This window comes from Dreissena polymorpha, chromosome 4 (genome assembly GCF_020536995.1).
Source record: "Dreissena polymorpha isolate Duluth1 chromosome 4, UMN_Dpol_1.0, whole genome shotgun sequence".
Classification (NCBI taxonomy): Eukaryota; Metazoa; Mollusca; class Bivalvia; order Myida; family Dreissenidae; genus Dreissena; species Dreissena polymorpha.
Window position 1 is genome coordinate 47,742,693 of NC_068358.1, and position 13,081 is coordinate 47,755,773.

Consider the following 13,081-nt stretch of genomic DNA (forward strand, 5'->3'; position numbering starts at 1 on the left):
ATACTGTGCATCAATATTGTTTTCTACCCAATGTTTTCTTATAGTGATCACTTGTCCGTCGTTTGTCTCGTTAAAAAGTATTAATAGCATCAGTTTGAAACTTTATACATTAATAGACCTCATTGAGTGGGAGTGCGTCGATAAAGAACTCTTAGCATCCCGCTTTGTTAAATTATTTTTAATTAATGCATAACCATTATTCTTGTATTAGTTAAGTTAAATTGTCATAAAAAAATATTGACATGTCATTTTTCCATTTTTCTTTTTTGTGTAACGTTTTGAAAATAAAGCTTTTATTTGTTGTGATTATTATTATTAATACGGATGTTTTAGTCCGGTCTGTTTCCAAATCGTTACGATGGTAAAGTGGTATAGGAGAGGTTGAACATATGATTTTGATTAATAAAGGATTTATATTATTAAACTAGTGTTTTTTCATATTTATCAATGTATGTGGTTCCGTAAATAAATCGGAACTATCCACTTCCGGGTTAAGAAATTGAGATAATTTAGCGATTACATCCATAAATTTGGTAATAAAACGACAACATGAATTAACAACTAGAATTATTACTGTATATATTCAACAGTTAGATAATAAATGTACATTCCGCGCTTGTTAACCCCAGTTTAAGACTTTGAACCGCAGTTTACACTCTTGAACTCGGGTTTAAGGAATTAATGTGCAAACGGCACTTTGAACTCGGGTTCAAAATTTCTTAACTATATAATTAACTGTTAAATAATTAATGTGCATTCCGCGCCTCTTAACCGCAGTTTAAGACTTTGAACCGCAGTTTAAAGTCTCTTAACCCTATAGTTAAGAGAGGACCAATGAAATCGCGGCATTTACCTTCTATATATAGCTAATTGTGGTTTAAGCTCCGCTGATTGGTTGTCTCTGAATTATGTAGATAAGAGATTTGTATCTATTTTTAGACACACTTTGAACTGCGGTTCAAACTCTTGAACTCGGGTTTAAGGATTTAATGTGCAAACGGCACTTTGAACTCGGGTTCAAAGTCTCTTAACTCTATAGTTAACTGTTAAATAATTAATGTGCATTCCGCGCGTCTTAACCCCAGTTTAAGACTTTAAACCGCAGTTGAAGACTCACTCTGGATCAGCAGACGATTTATTTCATAAATCAATCTCTGGGTTAATAGTCGCCATCTTTCGAACTACTTTCAAAAGTACAACAACAACAATAACAGTAGAAGACAATTTTAATTGCGAAAAGTTGAAAAATTGAGTACATGTGTCACGGTTGTTGAGTGGAATAGTATTATTTTCAACTGTGTACGAAGCATGTGAACTGGTAGTGGAATAACCGAATTGTTGGTGGAAATGGAATTTAGAAATATATCTAATAATTCATCATTTTTCATGTCATGATCGTGTAGAATTATCATCAGCATCATTTCTGTGGAACATTGCAATATTCAAAATACAAGTGTTTCATAGCTATGGTGCTTTTGACATAGTTCACTAACCATCAAGACTGAAATGATTCATGCACACAGGTAAAGTAAATAATTGGATTTGTGCAGAATGTTTATTTTTTACAAATTATTATTTAATTTAACCAATTTATTTTAGATAGATTGCACTGAAACTCATAGTCTAAAGCTTAGTAAGACACTTAAGCCTGTTTTCTGAGAAGAAACAATACTTGTTCAGAGTATAGCAGGCTCATGCGGACTCTGGTTTATTTATTTGGCCTCGGCCTTTAACCTGGGTCGCTTTGATTTCAGGTGTTTAGCCCCCATATCAACAAGGCTTTCTCGACCCTATATGTACTTATTCATATTGTTTAAAGATTTTGAGAACCCTCGCTCAGTGCCAGTGGGGATAAAACAGGGACCTTCTTATAGCTAGATGAATGCATCAAATATGCCAGCAACACTTTATAATCAATAACTTTATAATTGATGATTCTGTTCTTTTAACTACATTACTAATTTACCAAAACAATGTGATGTAACGTAACATAGATTAATACATAAATTAATTATGTATCCATATATAACATAAACATTATATTATATTTAATTACAGATAGACATTAGGTTGATTTCTTGCATGTAGAAACTGGTTCAAATTGCCGGGTCAGTTTATCAAGAGAAAGTAAACATGACCTATCCCTGCACTCATTGTACAGTTCAATAAGTCAACATGGTGAAAGATCAAAGATAATTTATATCTTAAGTCTGTATGTTTAACGAGGCATTTATTTGATGGAGTGACCAACACTGTTGACATAAGGGATTTTGGGTGATGCTTTGTTTGCATTTAAGACTTTATATCACCATGTTTGATAAGCGTGTAAAAACCTGAATATTAGTCTCTCAGTACAGTACATTAAGATAGTCAGTTAAGGAGACTTGGTTTGGGTTTCGAGGAGAACGGATCGGTAAAGATCCAATCATGTAGCTATCAGACTGTATTTGTATAACCAAAAATATTAAGTATGTTAGACATTAAATTGGACTAAAAACTGATACGTGGTGTTGTTGAATATTTTATCCTACATTATGCAGAGACATGCGTGACACGAGAAAATGGTAGTTAATGCAAATCTCGTCATCTTGGCAAAACGCGCATGACGAGATATCGAATGATATGCTACACACCGGTAATTAAAGAGTAATGAACATTGTTAGTAACTATGTGTCGTCCATGAACTATGAACGATTACGTGACAGTGAAACACATTTTTATGCTCCCAAAGGAGGGCATATAGTGATCGCACTGTCCGTCTGTCTATCCGTCACAGTTTGCATTTAGGTTTCGAAAAAATGCTCATAACTTCTATGTCGCTTCAGATGTAACATTCATATTTGGTATGCATGTGTATATGGACAAGGCCTTCCCATACACACACACATTTTGACCCCTTTGACCTTGAACTTAGGGTCGGCGTTTAGGTTTTGAAAAATGCTCATAACTTCTATCAAAGCGTTTATCGGGGGCGTATGTCATCCTACGGAGACAGCTCTTGTTTTTGCTACTGTCCTCTGCACAAACCATGATATATCTGCATATATGCATCCAACCAAATCAGTAAAACTATTTGTCACTTAATTACAGTAAACTTATTGCATGTTAACTTTTCAACAATATATATATATATATATATATATATATATATATATATATATATATATATATATATATATATATATATATATATATATATATATAATTATATATAACAGATCTTGAAAAAAACACACATCAAACTTCAAATTGTTTTAGTAAATTATAGGCTTTAATTGGTATTGTGACATTGACAACACTCATGCATGCAACTATACGATTATACAACTATGGAACACATTATTCATGAGAAATTCCAATACATCAACATCAGGGCTTTTTTTCCTTCTTTAGGACACGCCGAAAAACGGCCCTTTCCCCTCGGATTTTTTTTCCCCCTCAGCTGGTTAATTTTCCCCCAGACTTCATTTTTTTCCCCTTTAAAAAAAATGTGTTTTTTTAACTTTAAATACATAAGTTAACCTGATCCAGTGTAGAAAAAATAACATATTGCATAATTAAATTATCTGTTGCCTTGAATTTGTTTTAAAAACAGCAAAATATGTTAAATTGATAATTTAAGACTTTCCTTATTTTCCCCAAAATCTGGAATTTAGCGTGATTTTTTCCCCAAAATCCGGAATTTCGCGCAATTTTTTTCCCTCAAAAAAGGCCAGGCTCTTTCCCCTAAATCAGATAAAATCCCCTGAACATAACGTCTCAGATTTAAGGCAGATAATCTAGTGCTTTTTTGCTGCCATTTTTACTATTACACATTTTTTCATTTTATGTTATGTTGCATTGATCTTGTTTCTAAATTAACCAAGCAATCATGTTAAACTTTTGAAGAAAGATGTTGTCTGATAAATATTGAAAATATAATCACTACAACATGAACAAAATTCAGTTGAATACTGTGACCAAGGAAGATTTGCCAAAGAGCAATTCAGATCATGATTTAAATTAAATACAAGTAATATGAAAGTCTGCCTATTGGATCCCAGTTATGACTTATTTGTCAAATCTGCACATTAATTTGCCCTTGGCCATGTAGAATTGGGGACTAAATACCATCAAGTCATGTAAAAAGGAGCAGGGTATAGCACGCTGCTATTGGTCTCTTGAGCTTTCACATGAATTTTACGGGCAATTTTCATACAACAAATGATATTATACAGTGTAATGATAAAGCATTATGAGCACAAATTATATCTCTTACTAGTGGTGCAAAAATCAATTAAGTGTCACATTTCAAAAGAAAATTTATATAAAAAGGTATTATTAATTGTTAAAACGTTATAAAAGGTTATTTCAATTCACTAAAGCATTTAATTACAAGAACAAGTGCATTTTATGTCCATTACAATACATGTAACAGTATTGGCATTGTATTTATCTGCATTTGATGTGCATTTAATACACTTAAAAATGCAGACCAGGCACACTTCTAACAGAAACAAATGTATTTTTTTCTGCATTTTTCCAGCATTAATACTCTTCAAGTGTATTTTTTATCATCCCAAATACACTTTACCAGGAAAAAGGTATGTTAAAATGCATTTTTAGTTTGTTTTAAGTATATTTTCAAATGCATTAAGACACTCTTTTGCAAAAAATGTTGAACAAAAACTTGAAAATATTTAATATACTAAAGTGAAGTAATAATTAAAGTTTTGTATGAGCATCAAAAACAGTGTCAAATTCATACCAGTGCCTATTTAGTAGCAGTAGGCCTTATATGGTCTACTTGTGGTAGAAATAATGCATTTTGTATAATACAACATACATAAATTAAAAAATATAGCTGCCCATACAGTTCAATACAATGTTCAATTAACTACACTATGCAAAGTTGAAATATGACATCAAGCTTGGAATAATCTTTTCAATAATGTATAATATGCTGTTTTAATTTATAAGTGAAATAGACACTTGCATATAAAAACTGATTTTACATCAAAACTAAATGTTTTATTTGATTTTTAGCTCCACTGGCCAAAGGTCCTGTGTCCATCGTGCGTCCGTGCATTAACTTTTCCTTTAAACATCTTCTCCTAAACTACTGGTCCAATTCTGATGAAATTTCTTAGGAATGTTCCTGGGGTGAACCTCTTTCAAATTTGTTCAAATTATGCCCCTGGGGTCAAATTTGACTCTGCCCCGGGGGTCACAAAATTGAAAACTTGCTTATATAAGGCCTATTTTGTGAAAACTTTCAAAATCTCCCGTCCATAACCATTGGGCCAAGGGCTATCAAATTTGGTATGTAGAGACATCTAATAGTCCTCTACCAAATTTGTTCAAATTATGCCCCTGGGGTCAAATTTGACCCTGCCCCAGGGGTCACAAAATTGAACATATGCTTATATAGGGTATATTTTGTGAAAACTTTACAAATCTTCTCGTCCATAACCATTGGGCCTAGGGCTACCAAATTTGGTATGTAGTGGCATCTTATAGTCCTCTACCAAGTATTTTCAAATTATGCCCCTGGGATCAAGTTTGACCCTGCCCCGAGGGTCACAAAATTGAACATATGCTTATATAGTGCCTATTTTGTGAAAACTTCAAAAATCTTCTTGTCCATAACCATCCGGCCTAGGGCTATCAAATTTGGTATATAGTGACATCTAATAGTCCTCTACCAAATTTGTTCAAATTTAATCCCTAGGGTCAAATTTGACCCGGCCCCGGGGGTCACAAAATTGAACATATGCTTATATAATGCCTATTTTGTGAAAACTTAAAAAAAAATCTTGTCCATAACCATTAGGCCTAGGGCTACACAATTTGGTATGTAGTGACATTGTATAGTCCTCTACTTAGGTTGTTCAAATTATGCCCCAGGGGTCAAATTTGACCCTGCCCCGGGGGCCACAAAATCAATTATATGCTTATATAGTGCCTATTTTGTGAAAATTTTAAAACTCTTCTTGTCCTTAACCATAAGGCATAGGGCTACCAAATTTGGTATGTAGTGACATGTAATAGTTCTCTACCAAGTTTGTTCAAATTATGCCCCTTGGGTCAAATTTGACCCTGCCCGGGGTCACAAAACTGAACATACGCTTATATGGGGCCTATTTTGTGCAAACTTTTAAAATCTTCTTGTTCTTAATTATAGAGCCTAGGGCTACTAAATTTGGTATGTAGTGACATCTAATAAACCTCTACCAAATTTGTTCAAATAATGCCTCTGGGGTCAACTTTGACCCTGCCCCAGGAGGTCACAAAACTGAATAAACGCTAATAAAGCGCCTATTTTGTGAAATCTTTAAAAATCTTCTTGTCGAAAACCATTCGGACTACGGCTACCAAATTTGGTATGCAATAACATCGCATAGTCCTCTACCAAGTTTGTTCAAATTATGCCCTTTGGCTCAAATTTGATCCTGACCCGCGGGTCACAAAATTGAACATTATATACGCTTATATCTTGCTTATTTTATGAAAACTTTAAAAATATTTTTGTCCTTAACTTTAGGACCTAGGGCTACCACATTTTGTATGAAGTGAGATATAGTAGTCCTCTACAAAGTTTGCTCAAATTATGCCCCTGTGGTTAAATTTGACCCAGCCCAGAAGGTCACAAAAGTGTACATGTGCTTAAATAGGGCCTATATTTAAGTATTTGCACATGCAGAGAAATTTGTTTCAGCCTTTTTTTCAGCAGTGGAGCGATACAGGGCCATAATGGCCCTCTTGTTTAAATACTCAAAAAATGAAACCGTGTTCATGCTTGCATGAACACAGTTTATAAATGCTGTCAGAATAATAAAATATGCAATTACTATAAATACAAATGCCAGGGAAAAGTGCTTTTGTACTAAAAAATTCGAATGACTATTACAATAATACATTCTGAATACTTTGGTATGTAATTAACAATTTTGTCTGAGAAAATCACTAAATTTTATATATTTATTCAAATTCACATAAATCATATATCAAAAACACATAATTACTTCAAATCCTTTCACACAATACTGAAAAAAATGCACAGTTTCTGATTGTTATTGATTCTTTATTAATTTATACATGTACCATTTTTTAATCTTGATGCATCCTCAATTGTATTTTGCACATCTTAATCTGTTTTAACAATTATAATATAAAGATTAAGGCTGACTCAGTAAAATAATAATCCATGATTTCTGCAGTACTTGCAGACAAACTAGGAATACTGCTGTAATATCATCTATCTATCTAATGGGATATTAATTTGGCTTCAATAGAAAAAAATCAAAGCATACACATGTATATAATGTGTATGTATGTATTTATTTATATATATATATATATATATAGTTATATAAGTAAAATGTAATAATCCAGATTGTGAATATTATATAATAAAAGTAAAAACACGTGTCTGGGATTTTAAATATATATTGATTTAGCCAACGCGTTTCGCATAGCTCATCAGGGCATAATACAATATATTACAACGTCAAAATGTCATGGAGATAACGTCATATCAATTATGACGTCATAACGTCAATAAATATTAAATGAAATTTAATTTGGGTTTAAATACATGTATAAAATGTTGTTCTTTTGCTAACCTAGCTGAAATATTGTTCGAAAATAGCTTATAAAATGGAAATATTTTAAATTTTGGTTCATTATGTGAACATTCATCTAAATGTTTACTTAAAGGCATCTGTCTTGTTGAGGGGTCTCGCATTTGTTGTTCATGGACAGATCGCCTATTTCTAAGTTTATCGCCAGTTTGGCCTATATAATATTGTTTGCATCCATTGCATAATAATACATAAATCACATTTTGTATATCACATGACATATTAGTTTTTATTTTGAACATTTTGCCATTAAAATCAAAAGAATTCCCTTCAATAATATAACCACACAGGGCGCATCTAGAGTCATTACATTTGGATACTCTTGGTTCTTGAGATGAAAAGTAAGATTTGGTTAACAGACGTTTTAAATTAGGTGGCTGTCGCTTACATTTTATTATCTTCTGATTTGAAATTATTTTATTCATAACCGGGTCTGTTTGTAAAATGTCAATGTTGTTTTTTAATACGCCAAACAGTTCTTTATTTTTTGGATTTTGTGTTGAAATAAATGGAATTATATTACTCTTGTCTTTTTGTGTTGATTTTGAAAGTAATTCATGTTTAGGGATGGAAAGTGCTTTTTTAATACCTGTATTTATAATAGATTGTGGATATTTTCTTTGAATAAGTGAATGCTTAAGTTCATTTAAACGTTTTAGTTTAAGTTTATCATTCGAAACTATGGTGCAGATCCGTTTCGCTAAAGTGAAAGGAATATTTATCTTTGTGTGTTTATTATGACACGAGGTAAAATTAAGATATTGTTTAGAATCAGTTTCTTTGTAATATATATCAGTATTAATTTCAGTATTGTTTTTTATAATCAATATATCAAGAAATGGTAACTCGAGTGTGCTTGTTTGCATTGTAAACTTGATATCCGAATGTAAGTTGTTTAAAATAGTATAAAAGTTTTGAAGTTCATAGGGAAATTTTGTCCAGAAAATAAAGCAATCGTCTAGAAATCTTTTCCAAAATGTTTTTATAAAAGAAAGAAATTCATCATTATAAATTGATCCAATTCTTGCATATAGTTTTTGTTCTAAAAATCCCACTACCAATGTAGCGTATGTTGGCGCGAATTTAGTACCCATTGCAGTCCCTTTAGATTGGTTGTAGTACTTATCATCAAAATTGAAGTTATTATTTTCAAGTATTATTTTTATGCCTTCTTTTATAAACCGTTGCGAAAACCTTTCATTAACCGAATCTGGATATTTTTGAAGCCAATAATCAATGGATCAATTTATAATGATGAATTTCTTTCTTTTATAAAAACATTTTGGAAAAGATTTCTAGACGCGCATCGCGCATCGTATACAGCCTCATAACAATAGACTGACAACCTTTTGGGTAGTAAAGTAGTAATACAAGGCAATATGGCGACCGTTAGCCACGAGGCCTATCTTACGGAGGAATCCGAGATAGCCGATGTATCACGATTGTTGAAGACTTTGAAAAATAGGTTAAGACTTTTAGGTGTTTGGTTGTCTCTGCACATTAATTATTAACCAATTTCGTCATGTGATATTGTTTTGTTCCTGGCGCATTTCTATCAAGATAGCGGCGGATGAAGTTAGTGAATTATTACGTACGCTTGAAACAGCATTCCAAGATATAGAAAGAAAACTTCAAAGTGGTTTTGCAGACAACGCAGACTTCGTCAAAAGTGTGAGGTTATTGCAGAAAATAAGGTTATATTTATATATTTTCTTTGTGATCCTTTTATGGTATAAATCTGATAGAAATACCCCTAACCGAAATACAGTCGATTCGGATTAGTGTACAGTATGTCAATCAGCTCTGGAAAATCAGCAGTTCCGATAAATTTGTATTTAATTTTCCATAATGCCCCACTAAAAACAAAATGATAAGTGTCTAAGGTATACATTAGGTAAAGGAATAAAGTTACAACGTTTTAGTAAGAAAGCTTTTGTATTATGCTTACAGGGGGGGGGGGGGATAAATGCAGCAAAAAGTTAACCAGAACTGATTGAATGAGTTATGTTTTGAAATGCGCATATGGAAATAGAAGGCTTTATTATTTTCAAATACAAAAATTGCTGATTGAAAACAAATGCCATGATAATGTTTTGAAATACAAATTCTGTAAGTTGAATGATTTTAAATAATTTTCCGAAAAAGTGAACTTAAATTGGCTATTTTTGACAAAAAAATGCATATGCCGTCTGGCCTAACCTGTTATCATACAAAATAAATTTTACCCTTTATTTTTACATCATCTCACATTGACACTAAATCCCGAAAGAAATTATTGTGGACTGGACTTGTGAATTAACGTTTTTTGCCAGGTTATTCTAAACTGGTTGACTGACTGTACAGTCAAGTTATCATTACCGGATCATTACCCATAGCGCATCACTTTGATGTTGAAGACTATGCGTATCGCGATAAATAGTTGACATTTTTAGATGATATTTTGCACACAGCATCTTCAATGCCGTTTTTTTTTTTAATGCATTGATTGAGTCGTAATTGGAGCTATTCGTTGTTTAACATTTTGGTATGTTTTGGCGACATGTATATACGACTTTGTTTACTTCCGTCTCGTTTCCAAAAAGAGGTTTAACATTATTCGCGGACACATTCTAAAACTCTGTTGAAAAGGAAAGAGTTTACGCATTAATTTAAAGGCCATTTAGTAGTCTTTCTCCCTGCAAAACTCCGTTTCAGTTTTGATTCGTGTTTAAGATTTTGCAACACCTTAAATGAAATGAAGAATTAGGGCAATAACGGATCAAGCGTGATAATATGCGTATTTATAACTGGCAATGTAACTTGGTCATTGTTAACAACACAGTTCATGTGTCGACAATTCAAATAGCATGTTAGATGCCCCCGGAGTGGTTTCGATCACGTGATCCGTTATGGCTACAACTGATCCGTTAATGCATGAATTCTGCGGCAAAAAAAAGGTATCACAAATACATTTTGCCTGCGATTTAAAATAAAACTATGTGCTGAATCAGTAAGCAAAGTAATATTTAATCAAACTGGTGTAAAAGAAGTCTTAAAACATTTATTGCTTTTCATCAGAACAACTTTATTACGCTACTGATCCGGTAATGGTAACTTGACTGTATAGACGAGTTAACGCGTGACGTCACACGCACCTGCAAAGTTAAGACTCCGCCCACTGGTTGGCAAAAAGAGGTGGAATTCATATAAGCGCATATAGAGAAGGTTGACATTATCATCGTTTTTATTGATAATCATGAACAGCATCAAATATAATTTTACTATATATGTCTGAATAAAACATAAGCATGCGTAGAAATTCATTTTTGGAACGATTATATTGTTGTTATTATTTGTTTTTACTAAAAACGAGCTCTGGAGTGGAACGTACACTATCTACGAGCTTGGTATGTGGTTACCACAAAAATCTCTACTAACCGCATTTTCACGTCCATTTTAGATACAAAATTTCATAAATGGAAATTCTTTTAGAATAAATTAAATTTAATGAAAGAACACAAATAAGGATGGAAACAAACAACAAATAGATCACTTTTTGTTCGCAACATATAGTAACTGATTTTAATCTTAATATATCTGTTCAAACTTACCTTGTTACACAACAAATAAATTCATAAATCAATTGTTTTATTTAATTGTGCACACCAATTTCGACACTTGTTTCAGCATTTCTAACCTGGTGTTTAATTGCACCGTTGTTCGTCACAAGCATACTATCTCGTTATGATCGGAGACTGCCCAGCCAATTACACAGAAAACATGCCGGTGTCATAAACATAGGGACCTATACTTTAATTGGGTCCCTGCATAGACCACATGTGGCAGACTTTATGATACCTCCATGTCATCTCTTGACATATTGAGCAGTCATATTGAGCAAGCCAAATATTAAAGCCAAAATACGTAACATTTGCTTTAATAAATAATTTAACATATTAAAAAAAAGAAGATATTTGTCCGAAACGGATTAACAGGAACATGTGTATTTATATGTTAGCCAGTTTAATCATAATAATACAGTGCTTTATAACTTTAAATTTAAAATATTGTTCAATATTACTGCTACACAATTGATGTATTTACCGCGGGTACCGGCAAATGTAAACTCGTCAATTTAGTGTAAAGATTATACGTTCTTGCATTGCACGTAACACCATCATGAAACCAAGCAATCACAATGGATAAACAATTTTTGCGTAAAATAAATTAAATTAATATATATATCTATCATAAAATGCTAGATTGTTAAATGTATCACTCCTTAGTACTTGTTAAGAGATTTCAATATACATGCAAAGACAGTTCAATTTGCACAAGATGCAGGTTTTATTTTCATTTGTATATTACAATTTATTAATATTGTAATTCAATGGAAACGAAACGAAAATTCATTCTATGGAAAAGAAAATTACCACAACATTTAACGATTGTTAATGTATTCCGTTTTTTATGGCTTTGTTTTATAATTGATTAAATGCGCCTCTTATAATACACTTTCGGTCGCTGATGAGCAATAACAATATCCACACCGTTTATAGTTATAATCAAATTAATATATGTATAATAAGTTTTGAAATATCATTTTTTAAAGTCTTACTATAAAAAAGAATACGGCTAATTTATTGTTTTGTTGTGTGGTATTGTCAGTATTTAGTCTTCCGACCACGTTTACTCTGATGCTAATAACTAATTTGTATTTTTATAAAGAGGAAATTATATATATGATGATACATTTATTAGTACTAAATTTGATATATTTGCACTATTGTTTAAGAGTTGTAATGTTTATTTCGGATTTTTTATCGTTTAATTGACTAAACAAAAGCCCTTTATACATGTTTTACGTGACTGTAAACAGTGTTTTTGCCAACCAGTCAGTGCGCATGCGCGGAAAATCCCGAATGTAAACAATAACAATTAACTCGTCTATAACGGATAGCTAAGCCTAGTGACTTCGAGCCTCATTGCAACGGATGCATAATGCATTCAGTATTTAAATCATTAAACCTCGAAAGACAAATGTCTTTCTTATTGAAACATGCCAGCGGTTTTAAATTTCCAACAAATATTATTTGTTTACAGCGCGAATGTCATGGTACACTGATTCAGCCATTACAGGATCGCTTATTTCTGCGTTTAATAAGACCGAGTCCATGGAAATCGATTCACACTTGATGAAGTAATAGCTGTTCAAAGCGATGCACCCTATATTCGGGTCATTTTGAGTTGAATATTTGATAGTGAAAATAGTGTTTTCAGAGAAATTGATTTTTCGCTATAATTTGATATTTTTTTTCATTCAAAATGATGTTTTTGACGATGCTGGAACAGCAGCGTCCAAGGTTTGATAACCAGTAAAAAAAATATTCACAATGGCGACCTATGTAAAAGACCGAGCCAGTCCGATTGAGATAACTCGATTTTTCAGTTACTTCCCTTGGCATTCGCCACTGCGTAGG

At 32.5% G+C, this 13,081-nt stretch overlaps 1 protein-coding gene across 2 annotated transcripts in view; it reads right to left on the minus strand.

The window, feature by feature from the left end:
* LOC127880124 (coiled-coil domain-containing protein 124-like) overlaps positions 1-13,081 on the minus strand; it is a 79,183-nt gene that overhangs the window by 31,446 nt on the left and 34,656 nt on the right. The gene's annotated exons all lie outside the window — the stretch shown is intronic.